Source organism: Mus caroli, chromosome 1 (genome assembly GCF_900094665.2).
Source record: "Mus caroli chromosome 1, CAROLI_EIJ_v1.1, whole genome shotgun sequence".
NCBI lineage: Eukaryota > Metazoa > Chordata > Mammalia > Rodentia > Muridae > Mus > Mus caroli.
The window spans coordinates 29,142,441-29,149,646 of NC_034570.1; the positions used below are offsets into that span (position 1 = coordinate 29,142,441).

Below are 7,206 nucleotides of genomic sequence, written 5' to 3' on the forward strand. Positions count from 1 at the left end.
CCTCACACCAGTCAGAATGGCTAAGATCAAAAATTCAGGTGACAGCAGATGCTGGCAAGGGTGTGGAAAAAGAGGAACACTCCTCCATTGCTGGTGGGATTGCAAGCTGGTACAACCACTCTGGAAATCAGTTTGGCAGTTCCTCAGAAAATTTGACATAGTACTACCGGAAGATCCAGCAATACCTCTCCTGGGCATATACCCAGAAGATGCTCCAACTTGTAATAAGGATATATGCTCCACTATTCATAGCAGCTTTATCTTTAATAGCCAAAAGCTTGATAGAATCCAGATGTTCCTCAACAGAGGAATGGATACAGAAAATGTGGTACACTTACACAATGGAGTACTACTCAGCTATTAAAAACAATGAATTTATATAATTCTTATGCAAATGGGTGGATCTGGAGGATATCGTCCTGAGTGAGGTAAATCACAAAGAACACACATGATAAGCAGAATAAATCAGGAAACAAAATCCATCTATCAGTTTGTGATGGTTTGTATATGCTTGGCCCAGGGATTGGCACTATTTGGAGATGTGGCCTTGTTGGAGTAAGTGTGTCACTTAGTGTGGGGGGTGGGGGGTGGAGGGGTATTTAGTACCGTGTCCTAGCTGCCTGGAAGTGAGTCTTCCACTAGCAGCCTTCAGATGAAGATGTAGAACTGTCAGCTCTGCCTGTACCATGCCTGCCTGGATGCTGCTCTGCTTTCACCTTGATCATGGACTGAACCTCTGAACCTGTAAGCCAGCCCAATTAAATGTTGTCCCTTTAAAAGAGTTGACTTGGTCATGGTATCTGTTCACAGCAGTAAACCCCTAACTAAGATACGGTTGTTCAGAAGATACAAAGCTTTAAAAGTAAGTATGACTTCGGCGTGAAAAAAATGGATAGAGGTCCTGAACTCAAATAGAACTAGGAAGCAAGCAGATGTTGCTCTCTTAATATCTGACAGAATAGTCTTCAGACTAAAAAAGAGATAAGAGAGGACACTTTATTCTAATAAAGGGAACAATTAATCAAAAAGCCATTACTATCCTAAACATGTGTGGATCAAACTCTCGTGCACCCAATTTAGTAAAAAAATATACAACAGGAGTTACACACAGAGATAATGTCAACCCATTAACAATAGGTGACTTCAAAACCCCACTTTCTCTTATAGGTTGATGTCTTAGTTAGGGTTTCATTTCTCTGAAGAGATACCATGACCAAGGCAATTCTTACACATTTAATTGGAGCTGGCTTACAGTTTCAGAGGTTTAGTCCATTATCATCATGGCAGGAAGCATGGCAGTGTCCAGATAGACATGGTACTAGAAAACCTGAGAGTTCTACATCTTGATCCACAGGCAGCAGAAGGAAACTCTAAGCCACACTGGGTATAGCTTGAGCATGAGACCTCAAAGCCCACCTCCACAGTGACACACTTCCTCCAACAAGGCCACACCCACCAATAGCCCCACTCCCTATGGACCAAGCAGTCAACACATGAGCCTTAAGGAGCCATTCCTGTTCAGGACATCTGAACAACAAGAAGGCAGAGAAACATCAGAAGTAAATGACATCATATATCAAATGAAGGTAACAGATTTCTATAAAATATTCCACCGAAACACCAAAAAATATACACTCTACTCAACAGCCCGTGGAACAATCTCTAAAATAGACCATAAAACCAATCTTAACAAACCAAGGAAGACTGAAATAACTCCACATATCCTATCCAACTATACTGCAAAAAAGCTTAAAATTGGCAACAGGCAAATCTCTAGTAAATACAGAAACTCATGGATATTAAACAACTCCATTACTGAACGATGAATGTACCAAGGAAGAAATCAATAAAGAAATCAAATTTCCTGAAACTAAGTGAAAATGAAAATATAACATAAGAAAACCTCTGTGACACACTAAAAGCAGTCCTATGATGGAAAATTTATTTCTCTAAGTGCTGGCTTTGAAAAGACCAGAAAGGAGATGGAGAACCCTGCCCAGTCACCAGAGCCAGCCCTGCCCACAGTTTCCTGAACTAAGTGCTTCTGCCCACCCAGAGCAACTAATTCTAAGGCCTGGCTCTAACAATAGCCTTTGCAAATCTGTGCAAAATACTCATCAGTGATAGCCTGGCCCCCTGCTGCCGGAAGGTCCTGCAAGATGGAGGGCTGCAGGTGGTGGAGAAGCAGAACTTGAACAAGGAGGAGCTGATAGCCGAGCTGCAGGACTGTGAAGCCCTTATCGTCTGGTCAGCTACTAAGGTCACTGCTGTTGTCATCGATGCAGCAGAGAAGCTCCAGGTGGGGGGCAGGGTTGGTACAGGCGTGGACAATGTGGATCTGGAGGCTGCCATGAGGAAGGGCATTGTAGTCATGAACACCCCCCAACGGAAACAGCCTCAGTGCTGCTGAACTCATCTGTAGGATGACCACGTGCCTGGCCAGGCAGTTTCCCCAGGCCACAGCTTCGATGAAAGATGGCAAATGGGACTGGAAGAAGACCATGGGGACAGAACTGAACAGGATGTCACTGGGAATCCTTGGCCTAGGCAGAATTGGAAGAGAGGTGGCTGTTGGGCCCTATTTGGCCTTGGTTTGGGCCTTGAGGACAAACCTGAGCCCGGCTCAGTTTTCTAGACCTGTCATTTGATTCTGCTTAAGAATGACTCAGCACGATCTATGGACCTGAATGAGACTGCCTCTGCCTATCAATTTCTTATAGGCCCCGTGAGATCACCCCACATCCCTGGTCATCTAACACCACCCCATATGTCATCTCACTCCATACTTCTATCCCCACCTCCTTGCCCTGTCTATATAAGCAAATTGCTGCCACATTAAAGTCAGTTCCTGCTTTGACAAGATTCCTGCCCAGTGTGGTTCTTCTCAGGTCACCAACACTCACCATCCTGCTCAGCCCTGGAAAGACCCGGCAGGTCCAGGCTTCTCTCCTCACCGATACCTGCTGGCAAAGAGCCGACAGGTGGCCATCTGAATGCAGTCCTTAGGAATGGAGATTGTAGGATATAACCCCATCATTTCTTCTGAAGTTGTGGCCTCCTTTGCTATTCAGCAGCTGCTGCTGGAGGAGATCTGGCTTCTCTGCGATTTCATAACTGTCCATACCCTACTCCTGCCCTCCACCACTAGCTTGCTGAATGACAGCACCTTTGCCCAGTGCAAGAAAGGCATGCGAGTGGTGAACTGTGCTCAAGGAGGCATTGTGGATGAAGGTGCCCTGCTGTGTGCCCTACAGTCTGGTCAGTGTGCTGGGGCTGCATTGGATGTGTTTACAGAAGAGCCATCACGGGACTGGCCTTAGTGGACCTCAAGAATCTCATCAGCTGTCTCCACCTGGGCACCAGTGGCAAGGAGGCCCAGAGCTTCTGTGGGGAGGAAATCTCAGTCTAGTTTATGGACACGGTGAAGGGAAACTGGCTGGCTCCCCTAAAGGGACCATCCAGGTGGTTACACGAAGAACATCTCTGAAGAATGCCGGGATCTGCCTGAACCCTGCAGTCATTGTTAGCCTTCTGAGAGAAGCATCCAAGCAGGCAGATGTGAACTTGGTGAATGCTAAGGTACTGGTGAAAGAGGCTGGCCTCAATGTCACCACCTCCCAGGGGAGCAGGGCATCGGGATATACCTCCTGACTATGGCCCTGACAGGTACTCCCTACCAAGCTGTGGGCTTGGTCCAGGGTATCACACCAATGCTGCAGGTGCTCAATGGAGCTGTCTTTAGGCCAGAGGTGCCACTATGCAGGGGCCAACCCCTGCTCATGTTCCAGGCTCAGCCCTCCAGTCCTGTGATGCTGCCCACTATGATCGGCCTCCTGGCAGAGGTGGGTAATACAGCTACTGTCCTACCAAACCTCTAAGGTATCTGATGATACCTGGCACGTCACGGCCTCTACTCCCTTCTGCCCAGTCTAGACGCATGGGAACAGCCTGTATCTGAGGCTTTCCAGTTCTGCTTCTGACCCTGGGGCTCAGCAGTCTCACCACCTCAGGCTCTTCTAAAGAAACCCACTCACTGTGACCTATAGGGAGAAGAGATTGCAGAACCAGGGCATCTGCCTGAACTACCATCTAATAAAGAACCTAACTACAATAAATAAATAAATAAATAAATAAATAAATAAATAAATAAATAAATAAATAGAAATTAAAAGACCAGAAAGGGGGCTAAGTGTTTAAGGCACTGACTGCTCTTCCAGAGGTCCTGAGTTCAGTTCCCAGCAACCACATAGTGGCTCACAACCATCTGTAATGAGATCTGATACCCTTTTATGGTGTGTCTGAAGACAGCTACAGTGTATTCATATACATAAAATAAATAATTCTTGAGAGAGAGAGAGAGAGAGAGAGAGAAAGAAAGATAGATCCCTGGTTCATATTCAGGTACTGTCTGAAAAAAAAAAAAAAAGAAGATTAGAAAGAACACAACAAATCACTTAATTGGGCAAAAATAAGAACAAACCAAACTCAAAACTCACTAGCTGGCAAGAAATAATAAAAATCAGAGCAGAAATTAATGAAATAGAAAGAAAGAAAACAACACAAAGAGTTAATGAATCTAGGACCGGTTCTTTAAGAAGATAAACAAAATTGACAGACCCTTGGCCCAACTTACAAAAAAAAGAGGGGGGGGGGCATTTAGAAAGAAAAAAAAAAAACATCTGAATTAACAGAATCAGAAATGAACCTGTTACAACAGACACCAAAAAATTCGGAATATTATAAGGACATACTTTAAAAACCTATATTCCATTAGGTTGGCAAGTCTAAAAGAAATGAATAAACTTCTCAATTCAGCCAAACCACAAACATTAACCAACAAGAGATCAACAACCTAAACAGACTCATAACAAATGAGGAGATTGAAATAGTTATAAAAAGCCTTCTAACTAAAACAAGTCCAGGCCTACAATCCTTCCAGACTTCCAAAGGTCTACAGCCAATCTTGTCTTAAACTACTCGAAAGAGAAAAACAGGACCACAAAACCCCCAAATTACTTCTATGAAGCCAGTATCACTCTAATACCAAAACCAGGTAAAGACTCAATGAGACACAGAGACAGAGAAACAGACAGACAGACAGACACTACAGGCCATGTTATCTCTATTGAACTCTGATACTATGTTATCTCTGATGAACATAGATTTAAAATCCTCAACAAAATACTTGTAAGCCAAAAGCAGATATGCACCAAAAAGATTTTCTACCGTGACCAAGTTGGCCTTATCCTGAAATGTATAGTTCAACATACACCAGTCAGTAAATATAACAAATCCCATAAATGAACTTAAAAATAAAAATTATATGAGCGTCTCAATAGATGCAAAAGCCTTTGACAAAATTCAACATGCCTGCATGTTAAAAGTCCTAGAGAATGTAGGACCAGAGGGGACATACCTCAACACCGTAACAACTATATGCGAGAGACCCACAGCCAACATCATCCTAAATGGAGACCAACTTGAAGCAACCCCACTGAAGTCAGGAAGAAGACAAATCTTGCTGCTATACCTATGAAGTAGGTGAGCCAGCTTGTAACACTAGAAGCACTACGTGGAGCAGAGGAGGAAATTAAAGGGATATCAATGGGGAAAACGGAGTCAAACTATCCTTATTTGCAGCTGATAGACTATACCTAAGAGATCCCAAAAGTTCTACCGTAGAACTTCTAGAGACGATAGACAATTTCTGCAACCTGCAGAATCAACTTGCAAACCCAATGAAGAAGGAAAAGATTAGAAAAAGACAGGCTAGCAGATACTGATTTGTTGACTTATTTAGTGATTCACTTCCAGCACTGTTTGTACTGCTGATTTGCTAAGCATGACTTCACTTGCTACCTGGAACAGAACAACCTAAAGGAAGAGCTACAATAGGCTGTTGGCCTTGGCAACCTGCTGGTCGCCACTCAGGCTTCTACAAAATCTCCCTTGCTTGCCAGCACCCCCCCCCATCTTGTGGTTTAGAGTGTAATAAAATGTGGCTTATAAAATGCAAACTGAACCCAAAACTGAAGCCTTCCAGGAACTACCCTGGCTTCTGTTTGCTGATAACATCTCTCTTCCATTCTCATTGGTAATGGAGGGCTTATTCCAAAAATACCCCCACAATACCAAATAGATTTTCTCTCCAGATAAAGAAATTATGGACACACTCCCATTTACAGTGGCACCCCCACACACAAAAAAATTAAAATATCAAAGAATTAACCTAACCAAGGAAGACCTCTAGAATGAAAATTTCAAGCCTCCAAAGAAAGGGATACAGGCACTAGAAAATGGAAAGACATACCATGTTCATAGATTGATAGAATTAATATTGTGAAAATGACAATTTTACCAAAGGTTATTTACAGATTCAGTGAAATCCCAATCAAACCCCCCATCTACAGCAATAAAAAAAGAAAACAAAAAACCAACCAACCAAACAAAACTATCCTAACATTTATATGGAATCACAAAAGATCCTGGATAGACAAATGGGAAGAAATGCTGGAGGGCTTACCATTCCAGATCTCAAGACCTACAACAGAGCAACAGCGACTCAAAACAAACAAAACAAAACAAAAAACAAAAAAACAATATGGAACTGACAGAAAAGCAGACATGTAGCTCGATAGAAAAGAAAAATTCAGGTCCCAACATGGGTAGGCATAACCACAAAATGTTCTTGATCTTATAATAAGGAATTCAAAATAGACGTCAGAAAGGTCTACAGGGCAAGGACCAGAGAGGTTTGGGGCACAGAAACATCTGTCCTCAAGGGACCAGTGGGCACCACCCTTATGAAACACAAATGTGCTTAGGCAACTCATTCAGGAATCTCTCTGTGGTCTGGTGGTTAGGTTTCATTATGCATGCAGGACTGATTAACTCAGTGGCCATGGGGACTGAATACCTTCTCTAGCCTCTCTCTCTTCACTGGAGGTCTCAAGAAGTCACAAAGTGTATTTATTTAGCAGTAACAGAAATAACAAACTGACCTTTTCCCCCTACTCCCCAACTCTAAGGATTAAACGCAGGGCCTCCTACCTGATGTGCAAGCACTTCTGCACTGAGCTACCTGGCTATATGCCAACCCATTTGTTTCTTTTGTTGTTCTTGTTCTTGTTCTTGTTCTTGTTCTTGTTCTTGTTCTTGTTCTTGTTCTTGTTCTTGTTCTTGTTCTTGTTCTTGTTCTTGTTCTTG

The 7,206-nt window shown here is 43.1% G+C and overlaps 1 pseudogene; it reads left to right on the top strand.

Moving 5' to 3' along the window:
* Window positions 1-3,980, top strand: part of LOC110287832 — a 6,662-nt pseudogene extending 2,682 nt beyond the window's left edge.
* The last annotated feature ends 3,226 nt before the right edge of the window (window positions 3,981-7,206 follow it).